The following is a 14,679-nucleotide window of genomic DNA, read 5'->3' on the forward strand; positions in this document are numbered from 1 at the left end:
TGTCTGTCTGTCTGTCTGTCTGTCTGTCTGTCTGTCTGTCTGTCTGTCATAGTTTCCCTGACTGGGAATCAAACCCGGGCCACAGCAGTGAAAATGCTGGATCCTAGCCACTAGACCACCAAGGACTTTACTAGAAAAAAGTTGACTGTCGTCAAACCCATTCTAGAAAAAGGGAACCTCTTTCAATTTTCTTTCCAATTCCTCAAAAGGAATTTTCTATCTGCGTGTAACAGTTTCCCTGACCTGGAATCGAACCCGGGCCACAGCAGTGAAAGTGCTGGATCCTAGCCACTAGACCACCAAGGACTTTACTAGAAAAAAGTTGACTGTCGTCAAACCCATTCTAGAAAAAAGAACCTCTTTCAATTTTCTTTCCAATTCCTCAAAAGGAATTTTCTATGTGCGTGTAACAGTTTCCCTGACCTGGAATCGAACTCGGGCCACAGCAGTGAGAGTGCTGGATCCTAGCCACTAGACCACCAAGGACTTTACTAGAAAAAAGTTGACTGTCGTCAAACCCATTCTAGAAAAGGAACCTCTTTCAATGCTTTCTCCAATAAGAATTTTCTGTCTTTCCGTCTATTATAATATCCCTGACCGGGAATCGAACCCGGGCCACAGCAGTGAAAGTGCTGGATCCTAGCCACTAGACCACCAAGGACTTTATTAGAAAAAAGTTGACTGTCGTCAAACCCATTCTAATAAAAAGGAACCTCTTTCAATTTTCTTTCCAATTCCTCAAAAGGAATTTTCTATGTGCGTGTAACAGTTTCCCTGACCTGGAATCGAACCCGGGCCACAGCAGTGAAAGTGCTGGATCCTAGCCACTAGACCACCAAGGACTTTATTAGAAAAAAGTTGACTGTCGTCAAACCCATTCTAATAAAAAGGAACCTCTTTCAATTTTCTTTCCAATTCCTCAAAAGGAATTGTCTGTCTGCGTGTAACAGTTTCCCTGACCTGGAATCGAACCCGGGCCACAGCAGTGAGAGTGCTGGATCCTAGCCACTAGACCACCAAGGACTTTACTAGAAAAAAGTTGACTGTCGGAAAATCCATTCTAGAAAAGGAACCTCTTTCAATGCTTTCTCCAATAAGAATTTTCTGTCTATTATAATAGACCTGACCGGGAATCGAACCCGGGCCACAGCAGTGAGAGTGCTGGATCCTAGCCACTAGTCCATCAGGGACCGAACAGGACAAAAGTTGACTGTCGGAAAACCCATTCTAGAAAAAGGAACCTTTTTCCAATTCCTCAAAAGGAATTGTCTGTCTGTCTGTCTGTCTGTCTGTCTGTCTGTCTGTCTGTCTGTCTGTCTGTCTGTCTGTCTGTCTGTCTGTCTGTCTGTCTGTCTGTCTGTCTGTCTGTCTGTCTGTCTGTCTGTCTGTCTGTCTGTCTGTCTGTCTGTCTGTCTGTCTGTCTGTCTGTCTGTCTGTCTGTCTGTCTGTCTGTCTGTCTGTCTGTCTGTCTGTCTGTCTGTCTGTCTGTCTGTCTGTCTGTCTGTCTGTCTGTCTGTCTGTCTGTCTGTCTGTCTGTCTGTCTGTCTGTCTGTCTGTCTGTCTGTCTGTCTGTCTGTCTGTCTGTCTGTCTGTCTGTCTGTCTGTCTGTCTGTCTGTCTGTCTGTCTGTCTGTCTGTCTGTCTGTCTGTCTGTCTGTCTGTCTGTCTGTCTGTCTGTCTGTCTGTCTGTCTGTCTGTCTGTCTGTCTGTCTGTCTGTCTGTCTGTCTGTCTGTCTGTCTGTCTGTCTGTCTGTCTGTCTGTCTGTCTGTCTGTCTGTCTGTCTGTCTGTCTGTCTGTCTGTCTGTCTGTCTGTCTGTCTGTCTGTCTGTCTGTCTGTCTGTCTGTCTGTCTGTCTGTCTGTCTGTCTGTCTGTCTGTCTGTCTGTCTGTCTGTCTGTCTGTCTGTCTGTCTGTCTGTCTGTCTGTCTGTCTGTCTGTCTGTCTGTCTGTCTGTCTGTCTGTCTGTCTGTCTGTCTGTCTGTCTGTCTGTCTGTCTGTCTGTCTGTCTGTCTGTCTGTCTGTCTGTCTGTCTGTCTGTCTGTCTGTCTGTCTGTCTGTCTGTCTGTCTGTCTGTCTGTCTGTCTGTCTGTCTGTCTGTCTGTCTGTCTGTCTGTCTGTCTGTCTGTCTGTCTGTCTGTCTGTCTGTCTGTCTGTCTGTCTGTCTGTCTGTCTGTCTGTCTGTCTGTCTGTCTGTCTGTCTGTCTGTCTGTCTGTCTGTCTGTCTGTCTGTCTGTCTGTCTGTCTGTCTGTCTGTCTGTCTGTCTGTCTGTCTGTCTGTCTGTCTGTCTGTCTGTCTGTCTGTCTGTCTGTCTGTCTGTCTGTCTGTCTGTCTGTCTGTCTGTCTGTCTGTCTGTCTGTCTGTCTGTCTGTCTGTCTGTCTGTCTGTCTGTCTGTCTGTCTGTCTGTCTGTCTGTCTGTCTGTCTGTCTGTCTGTCTGTCTGTCTGTCTGTCTGTCTGTCTGTCTGTCTGTCTGTCTGTCTGTCTGTCTGTCTGTCTGTCTGTCTGTCTGTCTGTCTGTCTGTCTGTCTGTCTGTCTGTCTGTCTGTCTGTCTGTCTGTCTGTCTGTCTGTCTGTCTGTCTGTCTGTCTGTCTGTCTGTCTGTCTGTCTGTCTGTCTGTCTGTCTGTCTGTCTGTCTGTCTGTCTGTCTGTCTGTCTGTCTGTCTGTCTGTCTGTCTGTCTGTCTGTCTGTCTGTCTGTCTGTCTGTCTGTCTGTCTGTCTGTCTGTCTGTCTGTCTGTCTGTCTGTCTGTCTGTCTGTCTGTCTGTCTGTCTGTCTGTCTGTCTGTCTGTCATAGTTTCCCTGACTGGGAATCAAACCCGGGCCACAGCAGTGAAAATGCTGGATCCTAGCCACTAGACCACCAAGGACTTTACTAGAAAAAAGTTGACTGTCGTCAAACCCATTCTAGAAAAAGGGAACCTCTTTCAATTTTCTTTCCAATTCCTCAAAAGGAATTTTCTATCTGCGTGTAACAGTTTCCCTGACCTGGAATCGAACCCGGGCCACAGCAGTGAAAGTGCTGGATCCTAGCCACTAGACCACCAAGGACTTTACTAGAAAAAAGTTGACTGTCGTCAAACCCATTCTAGAAAAAAGAACCTCTTTCAATTTTCTTTCCAATTCCTCAAAAGGAATTTTCTATGTGCGTGTAACAGTTTCCCTGACCTGGAATCGAACTCGGGCCACAGCAGTGAGAGTGCTGGATCCTAGCCACTAGACCACCAAGGACTTTACTAGAAAAAAGTTGACTGTCGTCAAACCCATTCTAGAAAAGGAACCTCTTTCAATGCTTTCTCCAATAAGAATTTTCTGTCTTTCCGTCTATTATAATATCCCTGACCGGGAATCGAACCCGGGCCACAGCAGTGAAAGTGCTGGATCCTAGCCACTAGACCACCAAGGACTTTATTAGAAAAAAGTTGACTGTCGTCAAACCCATTCTAATAAAAAGGAACCTCTTTCAATTTTCTTTCCAATTCCTCAAAAGGAATTTTCTATGTGCGTGTAACAGTTTCCCTGACCTGGAATCGAACCCGGGCCACAGCAGTGAAAGTGCTGGATCCTAGCCACTAGACCACCAAGGACTTTATTAGAAAAAAGTTGACTGTCGTCAAACCCATTCTAATAAAAAGGAACCTCTTTCAATTCCTCTTTCAATTTTCTTTCCAATTCCTCAAAAGGAATTGTCTGTCTGCGTGTAACAGTTTCCCTGACCTGGAATCGAACCCGGGCCACAGCAGTGAGAGTGCTGGATCCTAGCCACTAGACCACCAAGGACTTTACTAGAAAAAAGTTGACTGTCGGAAAATCCATTCTAGAAAAGGAACCTCTTTCAATGCTTTCTCCAATAAGAATTTTCTGTCTATTATAATAGACCTGACCGGGAATCGAACCCGGGCCACAGCAGTGAGAGTGCTGGATCCTAGCCACTAGTCCACCAAGGACTTTACTAGAAAAAAGTTGACTGTCGGAAAATCCATTCTAGAAAAGGAACCTCTTTCAATGCTTTCTCCAATAAGAATTTTCTGTCTATTATAATAGACCTGACCGGGAATCGAACCCGGGCCACAGCAGTGAGAGTGCTGGATCCTAGCCACTAGTCCATCAGGGACCGAACAGGACAAAAGTTGACTGTCGGAAAACCCATTCTAGAAAAAGGAACCTTTTTCCAATTCCTCAAAAGGAATTGTCTGTCTGTCTGTCTGTCTGTCTGTCTGTCTGTCTGTCTGTCTGTCTGTCTGTCTGTCTGTCTGTCTGTCTGTCTGTCTGTCTGTCTGTCTGTCTGTCTGTCTGTCTGTCTGTCTGTCTGTCTGTCTGTCTGTCTGTCTGTCTGTCTGTCTGTCTGTCTGTCTGTCTGTCTGTCTGTCTGTCTGTCTGTCTGTCTGTCTGTCTGTCTGTCTGTCTGTCTGTCTGTCTGTCTGTCTGTCTGTCTGTCTGTCTGTCTGTCTGTCTGTCTGTCTGTCTGTCTGTCTGTCTGTCTGTCTGTCTGTCTGTCTGTCTGTCTGTCTGTCTGTCTGTCTGTCTGTCTGTCTGTCTGTCTGTCTGTCTGTCTGTCTGTCTGTCTGTCTGTCTGTCTGTCTGTCTGTCTGTCTGTCTGTCTGTCTGTCTGTCTGTCTGTCTGTCTGTCTGTCTGTCTGTCTGTCTGTCTGTCTGTCTGTCTGTCTGTCTGTCTGTCTGTCTGTCTGTCTGTCTGTCTGTCTGTCTGTCTGTCTGTCTGTCTGTCTGTCTGTCTGTCTGTCTGTCTGTCTGTCTGTCTGTCTGTCTGTCTGTCTGTCTGTCTGTCTGTCTGTCTGTCTGTCTGTCTGTCTGTCTGTCTGTCTGTCTGTCTGTCTGTCTGTCTGTCTGTCTGTCTGTCTGTCTGTCTGTCTGTCTGTCTGTCTGTCTGTCTGTCTGTCTGTCTGTCTGTCTGTCTGTCTGTCTGTCTGTCTGTCTGTCTGTCTGTCTGTCTGTCTGTCTGTCTGTCTGTCTGTCTGTCTGTCTGTCTGTCTGTCTGTCTGTCTGTCTGTCTGTCTGTCTGTCTGTCTGTCTGTCTGTCTGTCTGTCTGTCTGTCTGTCTGTCTGTCTGTCTGTCTGTCTGTCTGTCTGTCTGTCTGTCTGTCTGTCTGTCTGTCTGTCTGTCTGTCTGTCTGTCTGTCTGTCTGTCTGTCTGTCTGTCTGTCTGTCTGTCTGTCTGTCTGTCTGTCTGTCTGTCTGTCTGTCTGTCTGTCTGTCTGTCTGTCTGTCTGTCTGTCTGTCTGTCTGTCTGTCTGTCTGTCTGTCTGTCTGTCTGTCTGTCTGTCTGTCTGTCTGTCTGTCTGTCTGTCTGTCTGTCTGTCTGTCTGTCTGTCTGTCTGTCTGTCTGTCTGTCTGTCTGTCTGTCTGTCTGTCTGTCTGTCTGTCTGTCTGTCTGTCTGTCTGTCTGTCTGTCTGTCTGTCTGTCTGTCTGTCTGTCTGTCTGTCTGTCTGTCTGTCTGTCTGTCTGTCTGTCTGTCTGTCTGTCTGTCTGTCTGTCTGTCTGTCTGTCTGTCTGTCTGTCATAGTTTCCCTGACTGGGAATCAAACCCGGGCCACAGCAGTGAAAATGCTGGATCCTAGCCACTAGACCACCAAGGACTTTACTAGAAAAAAGTTGACTGTCGTCAAACCCATTCTAGAAAAAGGGAACCTCTTTCAATTTTCTTTCCAATTCCTCAAAAGGAATTTTCTATCTGCGTGTAACAGTTTCCCTGACCTGGAATCGAACCCGGGCCACAGCAGTGAAAGTGCTGGATCCTAGCCACTAGACCACCAAGGACTTTACTAGAAAAAAGTTGACTGTCGTCAAACCCATTCTAGAAAAAAGAACCTCTTTCAATTTTCTTTCCAATTCCTCAAAAGGAATTTTCTATGTGCGTGTAACAGTTTCCCTGACCTGGAATCGAACTCGGGCCACAGCAGTGAGAGTGCTGGATCCTAGCCACTAGACCACCAAGGACTTTACTAGAAAAAAGTTGACTGTCGTCAAACCCATTCTAGAAAAGGAACCTCTTTCAATGCTTTCTCCAATAAGAATTTTCTGTCTTTCCGTCTATTATAATATCCCTGACCGGGAATCGAACCCGGGCCACAGCAGTGAAAGTGCTGGATCCTAGCCACTAGACCACCAAGGACTTTACTAGAAAAAAGTTGACTGTCGTCAAACCCATTCTAGAAAAAAGAACCTCTTTCAATTTTCTTTCCAATTCCTCAAAAGGAATTTTCTATGTGCGTGTAACAGTTTCCCTGACCTGGAATCGAACCCGGGCCACAGCAGTGAAAGTGCTGGATCCTAGCCACTAGACCACCAAGGACTTTATTAGAAAAAAGTTGACTGTCGTCAAACCCATTCTAATAAAAAGGAACCTCTTTCAATTTTCTTTCCAATTCCTCAAAAGGAATTTTCTATGTGCGTGTAACAGTTTCCCTGACCTGGAATCGAACCCGGGCCACAGCAGTGAAAGTGCTGGATCCTAGCCACTAGACCACCAAGGACTTTATTAGAAAAAAGTTGACTGTCGTCAAACCCATTCTAATAAAAAGGAACCTCTTTCAATTTTCTTTCCAATTCCTCAAAAGGAATTGTCTGTCTGCGTGTAACAGTTTCCCTGACCTGGAATCGAACCCGGGCCACAGTAGTGAGAGTGCTGGATCCTAGCCACTAGACCACCAAGGACTTTACTAGAAAAAAGTTGACTGTCGGAAAATCCATTCTAGAAAAGGAACCTCTTTCAATGCTTTCTCCAATAAGAATTTTCTGTCTATTATAATAGACCTGACCGGGAATCGAACCCGGGCCACAGCAGTGAGAGTGCTGGATCCTAGCCACTAGTCCATCAGGGACCGAACAGGACAAAAGTTGACTGTCGGAAAACCCATTCTAGAAAAGGAACCTCTTTCAATGCTTTCTCCAATAAGAATTTTCTGTCTATTATAATAGACCTGACCGGGAATCGAACCCGGGCCACAGCAGTGAGAGTGCTGGATCCTAGCCACTAGTCCATCAGGGACCGAACAGGACAAAAGTTGACTGTCGGAAAACCCATTCTAGAAAAAGGAACCTTTTTCCAATTCCTCAAAAGGAATTGTCTGTCTGTCTGTCTGTCTGTCTGTCTGTCTGTCTGTCTGTCTGTCTGTCTGTCTGTCTGTCTGTCTGTCTGTCTGTCTGTCTGTCTGTCTGTCTGTCTGTCTGTCTGTCTGTCTGTCTGTCTGTCTGTCTGTCTGTCTGTCTGTCTGTCTGTCTGTCTGTCTGTCTGTCTGTCTGTCTGTCTGTCTGTCTGTCTGTCTGTCTGTCTGTCTGTCTGTCTGTCTGTCTGTCTGTCTGTCTGTCTGTCTGTCTGTCTGTCTGTCTGTCTGTCTGTCTGTCTGTCTGTCTGTCTGTCTGTCTGTCTGTCTGTCTGTCTGTCTGTCTGTCTGTCTGTCTGTCTGTCTGTCTGTCTGTCTGTCTGTCTGTCTGTCTGTCTGTCTGTCTGTCTGTCTGTCTGTCTGTCTGTCTGTCTGTCTGTCTGTCTGTCTGTCTGTCTGTCTGTCTGTCTGTCTGTCTGTCTGTCTGTCTGTCTGTCTGTCTGTCTGTCTGTCTGTCTGTCTGTCTGTCTGTCTGTCTGTCTGTCTGTCTGTCTGTCTGTCTGTCTGTCTGTCTGTCTGTCTGTCTGTCTGTCTGTCTGTCTGTCTGTCTGTCTGTCTGTCTGTCTGTCTGTCTGTCTGTCTGTCTGTCTGTCTGTCTGTCTGTCTGTCTGTCTGTCTGTCTGTCTGTCTGTCTGTCTGTCTGTCTGTCTGTCTGTCTGTCTGTCTGTCTGTCTGTCTGTCTGTCTGTCTGTCTGTCTGTCTGTCTGTCTGTCTGTCTGTCTGTCTGTCTGTCTGTCTGTCTGTCTGTCTGTCTGTCTGTCTGTCTGTCTGTCTGTCTGTCTGTCTGTCTGTCTGTCTGTCTGTCTGTCTGTCTGTCTGTCTGTCTGTCTGTCTGTCTGTCTGTCTGTCTGTCTGTCTGTCTGTCTGTCTGTCTGTCTGTCTGTCTGTCTGTCTGTCTGTCTGTCTGTCTGTCTGTCTGTCTGTCTGTCTGTCTGTCTGTCTGTCTGTCTGTCTGTCTGTCTGTCTGTCTGTCTGTCTGTCTGTCTGTCTGTCTGTCTGTCTGTCTGTCTGTCTGTCTGTCTGTCTGTCTGTCTGTCTGTCTGTCTGTCTGTCTGTCTGTCATAGTTTCCCTGACTGGGAATCAAACCCGGGCCACAGCAGTGAAAATGCTGGATCCTAGCCACTAGACCACCAAGGACTTTACTAGAAAAAAGTTGACTGTCGTCAAACCCATTCTAGAAAAAGGGAACCTCTTTCAATTTTCTTTCCAATTCCTCAAAAGGAATTTTCTATCTGCGTGTAACAGTTTCCCTGACCTGGAATCGAACCCGGGCCACAGCAGTGAAAGTGCTGGATCCTAGCCACTAGACCACCAAGGACTTTACTAGAAAAAAGTTGACTGTCGTCAAACCCATTCTAGAAAAAAGAACCTCTTTCAATTTTCTTTCCAATTCCTCAAAAGGAATTTTCTATGTGCGTGTAACAGTTTCCCTGACCTGGAATCGAACTCGGGCCACAGCAGTGAGAGTGCTGGATCCTAGCCACTAGACCACCAAGGACTTTACTAGAAAAAAGTTGACTGTCGTCAAACCCATTCTAGAAAAGGAACCTCTTTCAATGCTTTCTCCAATAAGAATTTTCTGTCTTTCCGTCTATTATAATATCCCTGACCGGGAATCGAACCCGGGCCACAGCAGTGAAAGTGCTGGATCCTAGCCACTAGACCACCAAGGACTTTACTAGAAAAAAGTTGACTGTCGTCAAACCCATTCTAGAAAAAAGAACCTCTTTCAATTTTCTTTCCAATTCCTCAAAAGGAATTTTCTATGTGCGTGTAACAGTTTCCCTGACCTGGAATCGAACCCGGGCCACAGCAGTGAAAGTGCTGGATCCTAGCCACTAGACCACCAAGGACTTTATTAGAAAAAAGTTGACTGTCGTCAAACCCATTCTAATAAAAAGGAACCTCTTTCAATTTTCTTTCCAATTCCTCAAAAGGAATTTTCTATGTGCGTGTAACAGTTTCCCTGACCTGGAATCGAACCCGGGCCACAGCAGTGAAAGTGCTGGATCCTAGCCACTAGACCACCAAGGACTTTATTAGAAAAAAGTTGACTGTCGTCAAACCCATTCTAATAAAAAGGAACCTCTTTCAATTTTCTTTCCAATTCCTCAAAAGGAATTGTCTGTCTGCGTGTAACAGTTTCCCTGACCTGGAATCGAACCCGGGCCACAGCAGTGAGAGTGCTGGATCCTAGCCACTAGACCACCAAGGACTTTACTAGAAAAAAGTTGACTGTCGGAAAATCCATTCTAGAAAAGGAACCTCTTTCAATGCTTTCTCCAATAAGAATTTTCTGTCTATTATAATAGACCTGACCGGGAATCGAACCCGGGCCACAGCAGTGAGAGTGCTGGATCCTAGCCACTAGTCCATCAGGGACCGAACAGGACAAAAGTTGACTGTCGGAAAACCCATTCTAGAAAAGGAACCTCTTTCAATGCTTTCTCCAATAAGAATTTTCTGTCTATTATAATAGACCTGACCGGGAATCGAACCCGGGCCACAGCAGTGAGAGTGCTGGATCCTAGCCACTAGTCCATCAGGGACCGAACAGGACAAAAGTTGACTGTCGGAAAACCCATTCTAGAAAAGGAACCTCTTTCAATGCTTTCTCCAATAAGAATTTTCTGTCTATTATAATAGACCTGACCGGGAATCGAACCCGGGCCACAGCAGTGAGAGTGCTGGATCCTAGCCACTAGTCCATCAGGGACCGAACAGGACAAAAGTTGACTGTCGGAAAACCCATTCTAGAAAAAGGAACCTTTTTCCAATTCCTCAAAAGGAATTGTCTGTCTGTCTGTCTGTCTGTCTGTCTGTCTGTCTGTCTGTCTGTCTGTCTGTCTGTCTGTCTGTCTGTCTGTCTGTCTGTCTGTCTGTCTGTCTGTCTGTCTGTCTGTCTGTCTGTCTGTCTGTCTGTCTGTCTGTCTGTCTGTCTGTCTGTCTGTCTGTCTGTCTGTCTGTCTGTCTGTCTGTCTGTCTGTCTGTCTGTCTGTCTGTCTGTCTGTCTGTCTGTCTGTCTGTCTGTCTGTCTGTCTGTCTGTCTGTCTGTCTGTCTGTCTGTCTGTCTGTCTGTCTGTCTGTCTGTCTGTCTGTCTGTCTGTCTGTCTGTCTGTCTGTCTGTCTGTCTGTCTGTCTGTCTGTCTGTCTGTCTGTCTGTCTGTCTGTCTGTCTGTCTGTCTGTCTGTCTGTCTGTCTGTCTGTCTGTCTGTCTGTCTGTCTGTCATAGTTTCCCTGACTGGGAATCAAACCCGGGCCACAGCAGTGAAAATGCTGGATCCTAGCCACTAGACCACCAAGGACTTTACTAGAAAAAAGTTGACTGTCGTCAAACCCATTCTAGAAAAAGGGAACCTCTTTCAATTTTCTTTCCAATTCCTCAAAAGGAATTTTCTATCTGCGTGTAACAGTTTCCCTGACCTGGAATCGAACCGTGTAACAGTTTCCCTGACCTGGAATCGAACCCGGGCCACAGCAGTGAAAGTGCTGGATCCTAGCCACTAGACCACCAAGGACTTTACTAGAAAAAAGTTGACTGTCGTCAAACCCATTCTAGAAAAAAGAACCTCTTTCAATTTTCTTTCCAATTCCTCAAAAGGAATTTTCTATGTGCGTGTAACAGTTTCCCTGACCTGGAATCGAACTCGGGCCACAGCAGTGAGAGTGCTGGTAGCCACTAGACCACCAAGGACTTTACTAGAAAAAAGTTGACTGTCGTCAAACCCATTCTAGAAAAGGAACCTCTTTCAATGCTTTCTCCAATAAGAATTTTCTGTCTTTCCGTCTATTATAATATCCCTGACCGGGAATCGAACCCGGGCCACAGCAGTGAAAGTGCTGGATCCTAGCCACTAGACCACCAAGGACTTTACTAGAAAAAAGTTGACTGTCGTCAAACCCATTCTAGAAAAAAGAACCTCTTTCAATTTTCTTTCCAATTCCTCAAAAGGAATTTTCTATGTGCGTGTAACAGTTTCCCTGACCTGGAATCGAACCCGGGCCACAGCAGTGAAAGTGCTGGATCCTAGCCACTAGACCACCAAGGACTTTATTAGAAAAAAGTTGACTGTCGTCAAACCCATTCTAATAAAAAGGAACCTCTTTCAATTTTCTTTCCAATTCCTCAAAAGGAATTTTCTATGTGCGTGTAACAGTTTCCCTGACCTGGAATCGAACCCGGGCCACAGCAGTGAAAGTGCTGGATCCTAGCCACTAGACCACCAAGGACTTTATTAGAAAAAAGTTGACTGTCGTCAAACCCATTCTAATAAAAAGGAACCTCTTTCAATTTTCTTTCCAATTCCTCAAAAGGAATTGTCTGTCTGCGTGTAACAGTTTCCCTGACCTGGAATCGAACCCGGGCCACAGCAGTGAGAGTGCTGGATCCTAGCCACTAGACCACCAAGGACTTTACTAGAAAAAAGTTGACTGTCGGAAAATCCATTCTAGAAAAGGAACCTCTTTCAATGCTTTCTCCAATAAGAATTTTCTGTCTATTATAATAGACCTGACCGGGAATCGAACCCGGGCCACAGCAGTGAGAGTGCTGGATCCTAGCCACTAGTCCATCAGGGACCGAACAGGACAAAAGTTGACTGTCGGAAAACCCATTCTAGAAAAAGGAACCTTTTTCCAATTCCTCAAAAGGAATTGTCTGTCTGTCTGTCTGTCTGTCTGTCTGTCTGTCTGTCTGTCTGTCTGTCTGTCTGTCTGTCTGTCTGTCTGTCTGTCTGTCTGTCTGTCTGTCTGTCTGTCTGTCTGTCTGTCTGTCTGTCTGTCTGTCTGTCTGTCTGTCTGTCTGTCTGTCTGTCTGTCTGTCTGTCTGTCTGTCTGTCTGTCTGTCTGTCTGTCTGTCTGTCTGTCTGTCTGTCTGTCTGTCTGTCTGTCTGTCTGTCTGTCTGTCTGTCTGTCTGTCTGTCTGTCTGTCTGTCTGTCTGTCTGTCTGTCTGTCTGTCTGTCTGTCTGTCTGTCTGTCTGTCTGTCTGTCTGTCTGTCTGTCTGTCTGTCTGTCTGTCTGTCTGTCTGTCTGTCTGTCTGTCTGTCTGTCTGTCTGTCTGTCTGTCTGTCTGTCTGTCTGTCTGTCTGTCTGTCTGTCTGTCTGTCTGTCTGTCTGTCTGTCTGTCTGTCTGTCTGTCTGTCTGTCTGTCTGTCTGTCTGTCTGTCTGTCTGTCTGTCTGTCTGTCTGTCTGTCTGTCTGTCTGTCTGTCTGTCTGTCTGTCTGTCTGTCTGTCTGTCTGTCTGTCTGTCTGTCTGTCTGTCTGTCTGTCTGTCTGTCTGTCTGTCTGTCTGTCTGTCTGTCTGTCTGTCTGTCTGTCTGTCTGTCTGTCTGTCTGTCTGTCTGTCTGTCTGTCTGTCTGTCTGTCTGTCTGTCTGTCTGTCTGTCTGTCTGTCTGTCTGTCTGTCTGTCTGTCTGTCTGTCTGTCTGTCTGTCTGTCTGTCTGTCTGTCTGTCTGTCTGTCTGTCTGTCTGTCTGTCTGTCTGTCTGTCTGTCATAGTTTCCCTGACTGGGAATCAAACCCGGGCCACAGCAGTGAAAATGCTGGATCCTAGCCACTAGACCACCAAGGACTTTACTAGAAAAAAGTTGACTGTCGTCAAACCCATTCTAGAAAAAGGGAACCTCTTTCAATTTTCTTTCCAATTCCTCAAAAGGAATTTTCTATCTGCGTGTAACAGTTTCCCTGACCTGGAATCGAACCCGGGCCACAGCAGTGAAAGTGCTGGATCCTAGCCACTAGACCACCAAGGACTTTACTAGAAAAAAGTTGACTGTCGTCAAACCCATTCTAGAAAAAAGAACCTCTTTCAATTTTCTTTCCAATTCCTCAAAAGGAATTTTCTATGTGCGTGTAACAGTTTCCCTGACCTGGAATCGAACTCGGGCCACAGCAGTGAGAGTGCTGGATCCTAGCCACTAGACCACCAAGGACTTTACTAGAAAAAAGTTGACTGTCGTCAAACCCATTCTAGAAAAGGAACCTCTTTCAATGCTTTCTCCAATAAGAATTTTCTGTCTTTCCGTCTATTATAATATCCCTGACCGGGAATCGAACCCGGGCCACAGCAGTGAAAGTGCTGGATCCTAGCCACTAGACCACCAAGGACTTTACTAGAAAAAAGTTGACTGTCGTCAAACCCATTCTAGAAAAAAGAACCTCTTTCAATTTTCTTTCCAATTCCTCAAAAGGAATTTTCTATGTGCGTGTAACAGTTTCCCTGACCTGGAATCGAACCCGGGCCACAGCAGTGAAAGTGCTGGATCCTAGCCACTAGACCACCAAGGACTTTATTAGAAAAAAGTTGACTGTCGTCAAACCCATTCTAATAAAAAGGAACCTCTTTCAATTTTCTTTCCAATTCCTCAAAAGGAATTTTCTATGTGCGTGTAACAGTTTCCCTGACCTGGAATCGAACCCGGGCCACAGCAGTGAAAGTGCTGGATCCTAGCCACTAGACCACCAAGGACTTTATTAGAAAAAAGTTGACTGTCGTCAAACCCATTCTAATAAAAAGGAACCTCTTTCAATTTTCTTTCCAATTCCTCAAAAGGAATTGTCTGTCTGCGTGTAACAGTTTCCCTGACCTGGAATCGAACCCGGGCCACAGCAGTGAGAGTGCTGGATCCTAGCCACTAGACCACCAAGGACTTTACTAGAAAAAAGTTGACTGTCGGAAAATCCATTCTAGAAAAGGAACCTCTTTCAATGCTTTCTCCAATAAGAATTTTCTGTCTATTATAATAGACCTGACCGGGAATCGAACCCGGGCCACAGCAGTGAGAGTGCTGGATCCTAGCCACTAGTCCATCAGGGACCGAACAGGACAAAAGTTGACTGTCGGAAAACCCATTCTAGAAAAGGAACCTCTTTCAATGCTTTCTCCAATAAGAATTTTCTGTCTATTATAATAGACCTGACCGGGAATCGAACCCGGGCCACAGCAGTGAGAGTGCTGGATCCTAGCCACTAGTCCATCAGGGACCGAACAGGACAAAAGTTGACTGTCGGAAAACCCATTCTAGAAAAAGGAACCTTTTTCCAATTCCTCAAAAGGAATTGTCTGTCTGTCTGTCTGTCTGTCTGTCTGTCTGTCTGTCTGTCTGTCTGTCTGTCTGTCTGTCTGTCTGTCTGTCTGTCTGTCTGTCTGTCTGTCTGTCTGTCTGTCTGTCTGTCTGTCTGTCTGTCTGTCTGTCTGTCTGTCTGTCTGTCTGTCTGTCTGTCTGTCTGTCTGTCTGTCTGTCTGTCTGTCTGTCTGTCTGTCTGTCTGTCTGTCTGTCTGTCTGTCTGTCTGTCTGTCTGTCTGTCTGTCTGTCTGTCTGTCTGTCTGTCTGTCTGTCTGTCTGTCTGTCTGTCTGTCTGTCTGTCTGTCTGTCTGTCTGTCTGTCTGTCTGTCTGTCTGTCTGTCTGTCTGTCTGTCTGTCTGTCTGTCTGTCTGTCTGTCTGTCTGTCTGTCTGTCTGTCTGTCTGTCTGTCTGTCTGTCTGTCTGTCTGTCTGTCTGTCTGTCTGTCTGTCTGTCTGTCTGTCTGTCTGTCTGTCTGTCTGTCTGTCTGTCTGTC

This window comes from Urocampus carinirostris, chromosome 3 (genome assembly GCF_059441175.1).
Source record: "Urocampus carinirostris isolate Australia breed hairy pipefish chromosome 3, RoL_Ucar_1.0, whole genome shotgun sequence".
In the NCBI taxonomy this organism is placed as follows: domain Eukaryota; kingdom Metazoa; phylum Chordata; class Actinopteri; order Syngnathiformes; family Syngnathidae; genus Urocampus; species Urocampus carinirostris.